Source organism: Pteropus vampyrus, unplaced genomic scaffold, assembly GCF_000151845.1.
Source record: "Pteropus vampyrus isolate Shadow unplaced genomic scaffold, Pvam_2.0 Scaffold19, whole genome shotgun sequence".
NCBI classification, from domain to species: Eukaryota; Metazoa; Chordata; class Mammalia; order Chiroptera; family Pteropodidae; genus Pteropus; species Pteropus vampyrus.
The window spans coordinates 9,926,062-9,941,440 of NW_011888800.1; positions in this window are offsets into that span (position 1 = coordinate 9,926,062).

Here is a 15,379-nt window from a genome sequence, read left to right on the forward strand (position 1 = left end):
TATACAATTTAGAATAGTGCTTTATAGATTAGTGACAGGAAGGCATGGCCAAGGAGAACTTCAGCTCCTCCCACCAATTTTCATAATCATAATTCATGTATAAAAGGAAAATATACATTATAAATAGTGCCATCTTTAGAAAACATGTTATTTTTATTGTTGTGTAACATGTAACCTAAGTAAAAACCGTGCTTACTACACAGAAGGAACACTAAGATAAGCCTTCTAGCTTCCCCTTCCCACCAGACTGCTCATAAGTGTTTCCTATATAAAAAATCTGACACTCCCATTGCTCAAGAGATTGTTAACAATTGTTAAAAATAGGAGCCAATCTTGGCAAAGGGTGTAGCATTCCTCTGAAAGCTGTCTCTCACTCTTTGTATTTCCTTCTCTTTCTGCTTTAAAGTTATTTTTGTTTTGTGGTCTGTATTCTGGATTTTCAGAGGACTCTGTCCTTGTTTTTCTGATTTGAAGTTTGTTATGTAATAAACTCCTTGGGAAAATGATATGTCTAAAGTCCCGTTAAAAGTCCTCCTTGAACCTTTACCTGAAATGGTAAGTAAGGAAAAAGTTGGGCTGCCATCTGGAAGCCAGACTGTTCTAAGTTCTTTCAAAGCAGTGCAGATATGAGATGTTTAAACAAACTAAAATTCTGGGAAGCTTTTTATGCAGCAAGTTTTGGTTCAAAGCTTTTGGTTGGGGAGGTAGTTTGGAAACATCATACCACATTTACACCTCAATCTAAATAATAAAATGTGTGCAATAGTTTTACTATATATTATTTTCTGCCAATTCAGACCTTTCCTAGTCTCTGTTTTTTCTCATAATAATGGTAACTGCTTGACAGACACTGTAATCAGTCAGAGGAACAAAATAAGTTTAAATGTTCAAAAAGAGGTGGTAAAATTATCCTTACATGCAGATGATATTATAAGACATCTGGAAAACCTAAGTCTAATAGAAGCAACTTAAAAGTCTAATAGAAGCATTGATAAGACGGCCATTACCAAATGTATAAAAATCAATAGTATTGTTATATTCCAACCAAAACCAGTTAAAAAAATATCGTAGCTAAAATTATTATAATTGCAAATCGAAACAACAGTAACAACAAATCATAACAGGAAGTATGTAAGGACCTAGATGAAGAAAAAATATAAAACTTAATAAAAGATGTAAAAAGGCTTGAACAGAAGACTCCATACTATAAATATTTGAATGTCTCCTGCATTAATCTATGCATTTAATCAAATTTCAACAAAAACTATAACTGGATTTTTTTCATACCGTGTCTTGATCTGATTCAGTTCAACTGAATGAGTAATTATGTGAAATTGACCAGCAAAAGGAAGGGAGAAGGGCAGGAAGAAAGTGTGATATAAGGGAAGACTTAGCTCTAGTACTCAACTTCTAATATGGACCTTAACTGTACATTACAAATTTTAAAAAATATATTTAAAACACCAATTAGGCAAAGGTCAGTCATGAGGTTCATTGTAACATTTTATAAAATATTCCTTTCTCCCATACCTCCCCAAAATTTATTCCTTCAAAGAAATGATAACTCAATATAATTGGATTCATTCGTGATCATAAATTCTATATCTAAAACGACTTTAAGCAATTCTAGAGTGCCAGTACAGATATCACACAGAAATTAAATGTGGCATTTGCAATACTGTCTTCTGGAAGAACAGAAATCTTCAAAGTGTGAGCATTAAAACAGTGGTTGTTTAAATAGGTAGATTATCAATGGCTAATATATTCAATCAGAGGCCTATAGGCAGAGATATTCAGTGATTAAGTGGCCTACATACACCTTAATATTTTCTTCTAAATATTCAATATAGGAGAAAACCTATTTTTAAACATTCTCTTAGGTAGTTTCGATGGTTTATGAATTACCTGTAGGAAGTACCTTCAGTAACGACTGGTGGAAAGAGGGGCTGGAGGTTGAATTGGTCACCAATGGCCAATTATTTAATCAATTGTGTTTACATAGTGAAGTCTTCATAAAAACTCAAAGGGACAGAGTTTGGGGAGCCTCTGTGTTGGTGAACACATGGAGGCACTGGAGAGCGGTATGCCCAGACAGAGCATGGAAGCTCCATACCCCCGTTCCCACATACCTTGCTCTATGTATCTCTTCCGTCTGGTTGTTCATCTGTATCCTTTATCATATCCTTTTATAATAAATCAGTAAACGTAAGTAAATGTTTCCCTGAGTTCTGTGAACCATGCTATGTAATTAATCGAATCTAAGTGAGTGAAAGGTCACAAGTGCCTCTGATTTGTAGCCAGTCTGTCAGAAGTACAGGTAGCAATCTGGATTTGCTGCCGGCAGCTGAAGTCCAAGGAGGGGGTCTTTGGGAACACCAAGCTATAGCTGGTTGGTCAGAAGAACAAGTGTTAACTGGGCCTTGCAATTGGCTTTTGAAGTAGAGGGCAGGCTTGTGGCACTGAGCCCTTTACTTTTGGAATCAGTTGCTGTTTCCAGGTAGATAGTGCCAGAATTGAGTTGAATTAATAGCATAGACACCAAGCTGGTGTCCCGAGCATTGCTTGATGGTGTGTGGGGGAAAACCTCCACACACACGTTGGAATAGGTCTCAGAACCATTCTACTTCCTTAGAAAAAGTCTCTGCAGGTATGTGCCAGTAACTCTTGAAGTATCTTTGATGAATTTGTAATATCTCTTATAAATGTTCATTCTGTGTTGGTGGGTTAAAATTATACCCTTATCTCATGCCTGATATCTGTCTCTTTTGTGCCAGAGTTGATTTTATTTGTACCTCAGAATAATGCTTTCAAATTTGCTTCAACCTAAACTCTACCTCTTCGGACATTCCTGACACAGGCCTATACCCAACACAGCCTCCCAGAACCCCAGCATAGGTTTGCGTTCCAGGGCCTCACTTGTTCAGGAGGGAAGTCTAAATATATAACCAAATTGTTATCAAATTGTTAAATTGTTAACCAATGTATTCCTGAAGTTCAGTATTAGTGAATATCTAGTAGGTTAGATTTTATAATATTTTACATGTAACTAATAGCATAGATCATACCTTAAAGTAGAAAGCTTTTCTAGTATAGACTAGCTTCATAAATTTTGTTTAATATCACCTATGAGGTGTCTGAAATCATAGTATAGTCGAGCACTCAGCATTCTGCACATATACAGAACTGGTTTGGCCGGTTGGACTAAATTAGCTGATTCTATTTGCTTACCGTTTTCAATCAAATAAATATTTAATGACTAGATTTGTCATATCAAACAGTCCTAAAGCCATTGTAATGGAACAATCCCACGTTGATTGGCAACTATATATCATGCGTTACTCTAGAATGTTTATGTTATTCATATGGACGAGATATTACAAGTTTCTTTAAATTTATTACTTGGAAGCATAAATTGTTTTGAAAAAGAAAACAAATATTTTCAATAGAATTCTTTAACTCCTGCTTTCTCTTCTGAGATTTTTATTCTTTCACATGTGCTCTTGGAGTTATTTTAGTCAGACTCCGTCCTGCATAAATCTATTGCTGCATAATAAAACACTTCCAAATCAAGCAACATAAAAACAACAGTTCTTTTATCTTCACAGAATTCAGAGAGAGCATGATGGGGATGTTTTATCTCCACTCCACTTTGTCGAGGGCCTCAGCCAGGAAGACTCAATGCTGAGGGGTGACTTGAAAGGCTAGAAACTGGAATCACCTGGAGGCTTCTTCTTTCATGCTGGCACCTGGGCTGGAATGACACAAAGGCTGGGCTCAGCTGGGGTTGTTGACCAGAGCACCTACGTAGGGCCTCTCTCTCTCTGGTCTGGGCTTCTCACAGGATAATGGCTAAGTTCCAAGAGGGAGCTTCCTGAGAGTAAGAGTTCCAGACCAAGTGGAAGCTGCGTGACTTTTATGGCCTTGTCTCAGAAGTCACAGAGCACCATTTCTTCCATACTCTCTTGCAGGGATCAATAAGCTATGTCCTCATGCCAAATCCAGCCTGCCACGGTCTTTGTAAATAAAATGTTAATGGAACACAGCCATGTCCATTCACATCATCTACAGCAGCTTTTGTGCTATGATGGAGAGTTGGGTAGTTGCCACAGAGACTATATGGTCTGCAAAGCCTAAAATATTTACAAATTTGACTCTTTATAAAAAAGGTTTGCTGAGCCCTGCTCTGTTGATTAGAGCAATCACAAGATTGTTCAGTGTCAAAGAAAGGGAATAGCCCCCACTCTTGGTGGAAGTTGTGTCAAAGGGGGTGCAGCCATTTTTAAAAAATCACCATAACGCCTGTTTGTTTTTAAAATTTTAATTCTCGTTTGGTCTTTAATTTTGTAAGCCACTTAAAATAGCCCTTCTAACTGTTTGAATGTATACTAAAGTTCAGTTAAAGAAAGTTAATAAGTGGGAATCAACTATGTTATTTCAAGTTTCATTCTTTTGAAACTTGCCTATCTCAGCTCCTGGCTAGTAATTCTTTCAAAGAAAGATGAGAAAGGTTAACCTATGATCACAAGAGTTAACGCCAGGGGTAAAGAAGACCTTTAGTTCCTAAAAAAAAAAGAAAAAAAAAGAAAGAAAGAAAGAAAGAGAAATAGTAAACAACTGTTCAGTTAAGCCTCACTTGGTCAACAAGTTTCAGGTTTTAGACATTATTATGTACTTTTTTATGAAAAACTTTTTACTTAAGTATGCTGTGTTGGTACCATTTTAATTAAACTCCCAATTTCCTTATCTATAGAATGAGGGTTCTGGGTAGTCAGTGGTTCTCAACTCTGGCTGTGTATTTAAATCATAAAGAGCTCAGGCCCCTACCCTATATAATTAAATCAGAATTTGGAACTGGGGCCACCACAGGTTTTTAAAGCTCCTCAGATGATTTTAATATATGGCCAAGGCAGAGAAATGTGGGGTTAGGTGATTTTAGGCTCCTTTACAGAAGATAAAAGTGGAAAATTTTCCCGTATTTTTTGCTTGTACTACTGAGAAAATTATTTGGAATGGATGTTGTACATTTTAATGTGATAACCAGCATGATTGCAATATCTAACAGTCATTTGGACTAGCTGATTTAGCACAAATCTAAGTTGAATATTTTGACTTCACATCTCTCTTAACCTACTGATTATCTCTGTCTTTTCACGCTCTTCATTTACTGTAGCAGACTTTGTATTTTTGTGTTTATTAATGGACATACTAGTATGACACTTCTTTTCAGAATGATATTGACACACATCTGCAAAAATGTATTCACATAATGTTTCTCAAACTTAAGAGCGCACGTCGGTCACTCGGGGAGTCTCGTTGAAATGTAGATTCTGATTCAGTAAGTCTGGGGCGAGAATCTGGCCTAAGAATCTGCATTTCTAATAAGTTCTCAAATAATACGCATACTATCTATCCATCCTCCATGCACTACACCTTGAGTAGCAAGAGCCTGGCTGAGGCCCTCCAAACTGGTTAGTTTTACTCAGAACTGCAAGTTCAGTCTCAGAACTGATTGAGAAAAATAGGGTCACAGGAAAAAGAGAAGGGCTGCTAGAGCAATTTTACATTTTATTATACTAAGTATAATGGCACATCTTTTTTTATTTTTTAAATAACCCACTAAGAAAACTATAGAACTCTGTTTCTGATTCTTCCCACAGGTTTTACCAATAATTATTTTCTTCATCTGTGTGATACCTATCTAGAATATAGACCTCATGCAGCGGCTAGTCCTGAAGGTAAATTTAGCAGCTGAGAGCTCATTTTGTTAGAGATAGTATGGTGTAATGGCATATGTATTGGACTGGATGTGAAAGACCTGGGTTCTTGTCTTTATCACCTTTAACCATGTGACCTTGACCTCAATTAATCTCATCGAGCCTCAATCTTGTCTTTAAATAATCCGTATCTACCATACAGGGGATTTACAATAGGGAGATAAACATATTAATTTAGAAAAAAACTAATTCAGCTTCTGTGGTTGGATAAAAAGTCTATATGATGAGATAGTTAAGTTTATAAATGACCTCAGGGTGATCATCTGCAAGTGGAAAATTGAGTTAACTCTATGTGTTGTTAGCAGTGAAGCAGTTTTCCCTGAGCCTGTTCAAGTAGCCATCTCGGCACTGGAAGAACATGGGATGGAACCATGTATAAAGTAAATTCCAGGGGGATTGACGGAAGCCAAAGCAAAACGAGTGCCCAGACCAGTAAACTGACCCATATAGTTCTGAGGATTCATTTAAGCGGAAAGAAGAATACAGTTTCATTGTGTTTATTTTGCCATCTTGCCTGCAGATTGCTTTGGGCACAGAAACTCTGAATGTAGCAGGAAACATATCCTGTGGCTATGATAGGTAGTCTACATTTTTTTCATCAGGTGACCTCAGATATTTTCGTAAACACATCTCAGAGTCCGCAAAGCTCTGCTAGGTATAGAAGGTTTTTCAATGATTTTCTTGTTAGAACTTTCCACAATGATAGAAAGTCCTTCCTGCTGTTCATTCCACTTGAGGCCTTCCTGTTGGTTGACGACCTAATTCTCCAAATTTAGGTTCCTACACTAAACTAATTTGCTACTTCCACTTCTGGAGTTGTTTGATGAGCTGAGTATCGAGTGTTCTTTAATCTGTGGCGACCCACATCCCGATCCTGATTATCTTTCTTGTTTGTAGACAGAGACGCTTCTACTAACTCATCCATACATTGCAGGTTATTGCTTCCTAAAATCCATGCCTAATGACTGGTGACATTGCAAGAAGTGTGATGTGTGTCTACATGTCTTTTGTTAAGCCTCTGACAAAAGCCAGAGCCAGATACTGATCTACTGAGGAAATGTAAGCTTCTAATATTGTATTTAGGCATGTACGCAATATGGTTATTTACCTACCCCTTCCAGAGTATTGAATCTGGAATATGTATGTAGGCATTTCCTTACTTGTTTTAATAAGCACTTTGGTCCTTTAGGGAAGACTAAGGTAAAAGAATGAGAACCCCAGGGGAATTTCCTATTGAATTTCTAGAACACAAGTACCCTAAATAGGATGTTCTTTTGGTCCGGTCTGATTTATCCCTGGGAACATTGCCTGAATATCAATAACTATTTTCAAGGTAGCCTCACTTCCCTGTATTGTATGTTATAAGAATATTCAGAAATTCCTTTAGTATACTCGTCCTCTCATCCAGTCCTAATCTTGGGGAGAAATTGAGGAATGTTAGTCTGTTCACAGACTTTAGAGTAGCTCTAAGGGATCTCTCATACCTTTGGGGTAGACCCAGAGGATATGTTTTGGGGCAAGAGGCTGTCTTTAGTCTTGTATTAGCTATTAGGGAGAATTCCAGTGGGACAGTTTTGTTCTAGGTCATCTGAGCATTTCTTTTTCTTTCAAAGAATTGCAGGGATTCCTATTTGGCTCAGAATATTTGGAGCTTAGTTCAATGTAAATAGGGCTTTCTTGGAATAGCTGTGGGCTAGCATAATTTTACTCCATCCCCACCTCTGTCACGCTGCAACCTTCTGAAGCATCCTTGAGGTTCAAATGTGGGTTACTCCCCCAGGAATGCCAAAAGATTCAGATCCTTTAGTAGCAGTGCTTATCTGATACAAATAATATTTCTTTAATTCTACCAGCTAAATTTTACTTTGCCAGAATGAAGAGAATAAATAAGTATCACTATGTACTGTTACTGTGATGAGTATTCCTGCTGTTTAAATGAAGTTTGATTCTTGCTTGACATGCCAACACTAGGAATGATATAAGACTCAGATGTGATTATAGGAAATACTTCCAGAAAATATACTGGAATAATATAAGTTTATGAATTTCTTTCTCCACTAATATTTATTGAAGAAGAAGCCACTTTTCATGGATTCTGTCCATGTCAGAAAACTGGGCTGAAATGAAGGCAGTTGACATCAATATCACCATCAAGGTAATTTCTCTTCTCTATTTTGTAGTCTTAGTGTCTCTAGGTTCCATACCCATAAAAATACATACTAATAAAATGACAAGTTTTTATTGTTCTAGGAGCTACAAAAGGGTAAATTCTGAATATTCAAATGTGTCTAGAAAGTTACGGTGCAATATTTTCAGTTTCTTGTGATAGAAAATTCTGATAATTGCATCATCCTGCTGACAGGCCAAGCAATCAGTACCATATGATCTGGTCTCTGATCTGGTCAGCCTCTTTAACTGTGTCCTCAGAATTCTTGTCATTGTTCTTTTACTTTGAAGAAAGATGACTATCGATGTGTGCTATTTTCCTAAAGCTTTATACTAATTTCACTACACTTAAATGAATCAAGAATCTCAAATGAAAACAGTCCTCATGCTTTTCATCTAACTCTCATTATTTTTATTATAGCAACTTTATTGATGTTCAGGGGAAAAATGAAGTTTTGCTTTGCAATTGTTTTCTGAAATTGTTCAGAGTTAAACAAACCAAAACTATTAAATAAGACAACTGAGTGAGACTTTATCCTCAAGATGAATGATTTAGTCAAACTATACAAGTTTTTGCTTTTGTTGTCACATCTCTTTTCTTGCTAATGAAAAGCAAGTCAACCCTGAGCTTGAAAACTTACCCCAGTCTACTTCCTACATCTCATGTTATTTTGAACCAAATCCTAAATACCATATTATTTTATTCACAAATATTTTTAATATACTAAAACATTTTATTAAAGGCAATATGTCAGGAAATTGAATTGATTTGTAGGAACCAGTGGCTTCGTGTATACTCCAAGTAATAACTGTAATTTATAACATAACAAACTATTCCAAGATAGATATAAATATCTATTGCACAATAGGCATTTCAGCCTTCTTGGACTCACTGATAAGTCACATGTTTTAGTTTGCCTATTCTGGTCAAAGAACAAACCACGTGGGCCACACATATCCACAAAATTTGACCTTGTCTCATATAGCATTTTGCATTCACTTAGAGATACTCCAGAGTTAATATCAGTGGTTTCCCTGATTACACCAAAAAATGTCAGAGTTTTCAATCACTCTCTAGACATGAAAATTTGCTACTCTATAGTATGCATTCAAGGAAAACACAAGTTTGACATGGAAAAGATGAATTGTGCTGATTTTATCTGTACATGTGTCACAAAACCCTTTTTAAAGGGCAAAAATTTTAAACAATTTTTCTCCAAATCCATGAATAAAGCCAGTACTCCTGAAAATACACCATACTTAGTCGAGAGCTTTGAGAATCTCAGTTATAATGCTGCAGTCGTAATACAGTTATAATGTATATAATCCCAGTAATAATGTGGCAAGAATACGTATGCTCCTGCTTGAGAACAGAGCAAATCTGAATCTGTGTGTATTGGCATAGGAAGGAAAGGTGAAAATTTTTTAGGGATATGATGTGTAAGACCTTGAGTTGATCCCTCTCCATGTTAGCAGGTATTACGGCATTAATTTCTTGGCTTGGAGGGAGTGCAATAGATAATGATTTTGGTTTCCTCCCTCTTTTTTCTCCATTTTTTTGTTCTTTGACCCAGCCACTAAATTCATCAATCTTTTCCTGTCTTTTCCTTCAGCTTTGTGTGCTGGAGCAAGAGGACAAAAGAGTTTGGTGAAGAAAGAAGCCCTTCCACGAGTGTTTTCTTAGATGCTCTCTGCTCCTGCTCTTGAATAATTGTTGACAATTATACTCATTTTGTAGGTGCTGATCAAAGCATAATTATCAGCAGCTATTATGAAAAAATTAAGTATTACAAGCCTGCTTCATGAAGTGCTACAGTCGGCAATACTATTTATCAGGATAAAACTGGCATAACATTCATCCATATTCTCTCTGTCTCTCTCTCTCCCTTCCTTCCTTCTTTCCTTCCTTCCTTCCTTCCTTCCTTCCTTCCTTCCTTCCTTCCTTCCTTCCTTCCTTCCTTCCTTTCCTTTCCTTTCCTTTCCTTTCCTTTCCTTTCCTTTCCTTTTCCTACTTCTTCTAACTATTATACATCTCTGGAGTACCTACTAAGTGTGAGGTGGCAAAGAGGACTCAGAAAATAATTTTTTAAAATAGTCCCTGACTTCAAGAAGTTTAACAAAGCGTATAAAACATATGCATAAAAATTATAATACAAATTGCAATGTGGATGTTCTATGTCAGTACTCCTTTTAAAATGATCAGAGACCAGCTACTCAATCAGAATCTCTGGTCACAGGGCTTAAGAATCTGCATTTTAGCAAGGCTTCTAGGTGGTCTCATGCACATTAAAGTGTTTTATATGTTTAAACATTTCCTTGGAGACTCTAAGAAGAAAGGGGTCAATATCATCATAAAGAAAGCAGGAAAAAAAGTAGTAGAGAAGAAAGTCGGGGAAATTTTATGACTTTCTCCAGTAATGATTAAGTGACCAGGAAGAGAGAAAGTACTCTGCTCTTTATAGTTGGCTTTTAGCATGTCATTACATTGCAGATTAATCACTTTAGATTGAAGATTAGGGAGAAACTCCTAAGTTGCAGAGTTAAATGGATTTTGAAATATGGAAATTCCTTTGTACTTCAATCAAGTTTAAAAAACTGCTGGAACTGTAGTTTGAGCTTAGAAAACATATCTATATGTAAAGCAGCTTGATATGATTGGGATCGAAATAGCAGTAGTTATCATCAAAATGACTTTCCCATTCTATACATTTTACACATAAGCACTGTTTTGCTTTGTAATTTTAGGTTAAATTTATTAAGAAACATTATCAATCAACTGTATGGCAAAAGCGAATTTCCAAAGCTATTTATGTAGTGTTCAATAATAGTAGTTGAGGGCAGTTCTCTTTCAGAAAAATTTTTATCTCAGCTTGAGCTCAAAGAATTGCAATGAAAGCTTTACCATTGCTAAGCCATTGAACTACTTTGTGGGACAGCAAGTTGGAATATTCACACAATTCTTCAGTCATTTTAAACTCAGTATTATATGACTCCTCGTACAATCAACAACTAAATAGTATCAGTTAACATCTGTTGACCCATCAAGAGCTAAGGAAAACAACTCAAAATCACTTGCTTTCTTGTTTAATTGACTATTGGTATTGCTCCCAATGTCCTCAACTCTTAGAGCACTCTTCACACCAAACGGCTAGTAGTTTTAAACAAGTTTGTTTTTTTTCTGGACACATTTCCTCAGCTGATGTAATCAAATGCGATTTAATTACCTCACCATCAATCAGCACATGGCTTTCCTTGTTTGGCTAATAAATGAGCCAGTAGAAAATGTACTTTAATTGTAGCCTTATTTTCATTTTCTATTTTTGTGAACAAATTTTGCTGTGATGAGATATCCTATTTTCAATTTTCTAATTTTTCTGACCATTTCTCTCCTGTGAGTTAGGGATAGTGTGCTTGGTTTGGTAATATCAACATATATTGTATTCTTTTAGCACAGCTATATAATGTTATCGTGTAATAAACGCAATGCTCTGCCATCTAATCTGATCAAAATAATCCACACTCTTCTGTTCCTTGGAAGGATGATATTTGAAGTCCACTTTTCTTTTCTTGTTTTGACATCATGGGAATGCACTGACAATAAAAGAATAAAATATCACAGATACAGTGTTATATAAGTTATCTGAACCACTGTCAAATTGTAACCATCAGTGTGATTCACAGTGGTGAGCAGTAGTGTGAAGCAATGATAGCATTATAGAAGGTCTCCGTCACAACTACTTAATTCTGCCATGATAGCACAAAAGCAACCATAGACAATACATAAATGAATAAATGTGTCTGTAAATGTCGCAGTAAAACCTTATTTATGGACACTGAAATGTAAATTCCATGTAATCATCATGTGTCATGAAATACTATTCTTCATTTGATTTTTTTTTGAACTAGTAAAGAATGCAAAAAGCAGTTTTAGCTCATAGGTCGTTGAAAACAGGTGGTAGTCCAGATTTGGCCTGCAGGCCATAATTTGCTGAACCGTGCTCTAGAAGATGAACTGAGGCAAGAATGTTTCAAGAGAGAGTCTAGAGAGTAGCCACTGAAACTCTGAGTTCTTTGTTGAAGTTAATGACAATATTGTGGGCCAAACTTCAGGTGGATTGAAGTGGATAGTAAGAAAATAGACATGGGAAAAATAAGCAAATCTTTAATGAAATTTCACTCTGAAAATGGGGGTGGGTAGTGGTGAGAAATGAGAGGTAGCTGGGGAATTGCGTGATTTAAAAGAGAAGTTTGTGTTCAATAGGAGAGATTTGAATATGAGCACTTTATTTTCTCTTTCTTTTTTTAATAAGGAAAATAATACCTATTTTGAAGTTTGTTAGAATGGTCAGATGAGATACGATATGCTTTGTACCTAGGATGATGCCTAGCATATGGTGGGTTCTCAATAATAGGTATTAATATTCTTATATGTTCACCTTTATCTCTAGCCTAGAAGTGGTTTAAGATGATACCTGGTTGCTGACACCCCTAGGTAATTAAAAAAAAGCAATCAAAATTCTTTTTTTGAAAAAAGATAACATCCATGATTGTACAAATGAATCATATAAACCATACATTGATTTGGCATATTAGTGGATTTATTTTTTTTTTAATATTTTTTTATGTAACTTTTTTTTTCTGTAAAGCATATATGGAGTTACTATTATGACCCAGAAATTCTACTCCTGTACTCAAGAGAAATGAAAGTGTATGTCCACACAAAAACTTATACTCAAATGTTCATGGTAGCATTATTCATACTTGCCAAAAAATGGAAATAACCCACATGTTGGAAAAATTCCACATGTCCATTCATCAATTGGAAATAACCAAATAACCCACAAATAAAATGTGGAATATCCATACAATGGAATTTTGTTCAGCCATAAAAGGGAATGAAGTACTGATTAGAGCTACAAAATAAATGCAACTTGTAAACATTTTGCTGAATGAAAGGAGCCCATAACAAAAGACCACATACTGTATCATTCCATTTCTATGAAATGGCCAAAATAAACAAATCTATGGAGACAGAAAGTAGGTTAGCAAAGGCCTAGGGCCTGGCAGAGAAATGAGGAGTGACTGCTAATGTGTATCGGGTTTCTTTGTGGAATGACACTTTATAGTCTGTGTCTGATAATCTGATATCTGGAGTCCCTGTGGATATGTTTCTATTAAATGTTGTTTTGCTGAAAGGGTCTTTTCTCCTCCTGCATCTGTCTTTCTTTAGTTGTGTGAGGGATTTTGTATATAAAATTTTATTTTTAGAAATATTTTGAAGCCTAGATGGATGTTATTTTTCTTCAAAAAAAATTTTTGATTGCTTTTTCCAAATTACCTAGGAGTGCCAGCAACCAGGTGTCATCTTAATCCACTTCCAGGCTAGAGATTTTTCTGGGCTACCTAAATAATTTAAAGTTGAGCTGCAGACAGTGCAAGGGCTGGTTTACTTCCAACTCATCTTAATTTCTAGTGTGCAACTGGCGTCATGCACAGCCACATTGGAGCCTAACGAAAAAGAAACATCAATACTACTGATCCTGTCTTTATTTTAAAATTTGGTATTTCGTTCATCATGATTTTTTCATGAATTTTATTAATTAATTTTAATTAGTAATACTGCAGTAAAGTATTATTTATCTGGATTACTGAGGTTTTTAGTCTCCCTGAATTTTGTGCCCAAGATGAGCACTTCACTTACTTCACTGTACCCTCAGCCTTGGTATTTTTACATCTGCTTTGGATTTTTATATCCTGAGAGTTTGAAGAGACAAAGTTGTGGGTCTCCTCTAAAACTTCTTATAAAATCTCATAGAGATTTTGGGGGCACTCTCAATTTCCTCCTTTATCATCTACTTAGAATTAAGCACCTAAAGATTTCCATACAATTAGGGCTGAAGTGGATTAAACATAAACATTTATCTTCACTTTCCCCTGAAATTGCCATAAAATAATAGTAGCAAAAAAACGAGGTAAAAACTCGCAAGGATTAAGCGAAGGGAAAAGAGAAAACAGTAAATGAGAACTGTCTACAACTTTTTGGAAGACGAGACAGCTGATGGAGGAGTGATAGCTGATCTAGATAGCAAGGTAGAGGAAGCAGAGACCTACTATCTACAGAGACAAATAATGAGAAGTGAGCCAGTCCACCCCACAGAATTCCACAGAAAACGTGTTGTTCTCATTATCAGTTGTCAGGGAGAGGAACAGCAATTTGCATCCACATGTTATGGATTATAATACATTATTATTGCATCACGTCAAAGACATTTGAACTGAACTCATCCACATATTGTTATTGTCTGGTCAGGTGGAACCTAGATCTAGTACAACTGGACAATGTTCTAATATACTATATTGATATTATGGTTACCTCAGAAACTGAGGATTAAACTAAAAGTGACCTTACTAAGATCATAAATCATATGACTGATTGGGGATGATTGATTAACTCCCCCAAAATACAAGGCCTTGCACAAACTGTAAGACTTGGGAGGATTGCATGAGCTGAAGAGATGACAAAACAGAGTGTGGGTTTGGCTGCCCTGGGCCCTTTGCTGAGGCAGCCTTTGGCTTTGATGCATATTCTTACTTTAACATTGTTGCTATATTGTGTCCTTTTCCTGCAATAAACTGTAGATTTAGAAGAATTGTCATTTGGGGTCTATGAGTCAGCAATCAAACCTTGCTTAACTGTTACTGTTAGTGCACTAAGTGATGGGAATCTGAGTACATTTTATATTATTCTAATTTCTCAAAAGAACCTATGCATCCAAATAGTTGACCCAAAAAATCTGAGGTAGTGTCTTGTTATAGTCTCCTGGAACTACTGGGGGTTATTTTTATGTAGTTACGAGTTAACACACTATAGTGGTCAGATCCATGAGCTTTATTTTTAAAGGCTATTCCTGAAAGGAATACTTTGCTTTTTACTAGGAACTACACTTGTCCTACAGTGTCAATATTAGATATTTTTATTTAAAATTAAGTTCATTTTTATGACAGTGGTTCATCTTAATATGTATGGCTGTTTCCTCTAGACAGGGAATTACAGAGAGGCTTGGTGTTCCCTAGGAAGAGTGATAATCTGAAGTTATTGATGTTATCTGGACACCTGATATCCATAGCGGCAGATGGTGGGCCTTCTGTCTGCTGGAGATCAGAGAAGCCACTGGGTTGCAGGAGTGGTAGATGACGGGTAGAAAAGAAAACTGATAGCAGCTGTGTGGTAGAGACTAGGCTGTTTCTATTTTCCTCTATAACCTTGACAAAAGAGCATACCCAAGAGTAGTATCATAGGATCTAAAAATAGAAACTTTATTAAACCATTCAATTGAGCTATCTTTGTTGGAATAATTGTCTTATTTAATAACAATGCAAAAGGGACAGATGAGGAAGAAGGAAGAGTCCAGGATGACTTGGCCAACAGAGTCAATTAT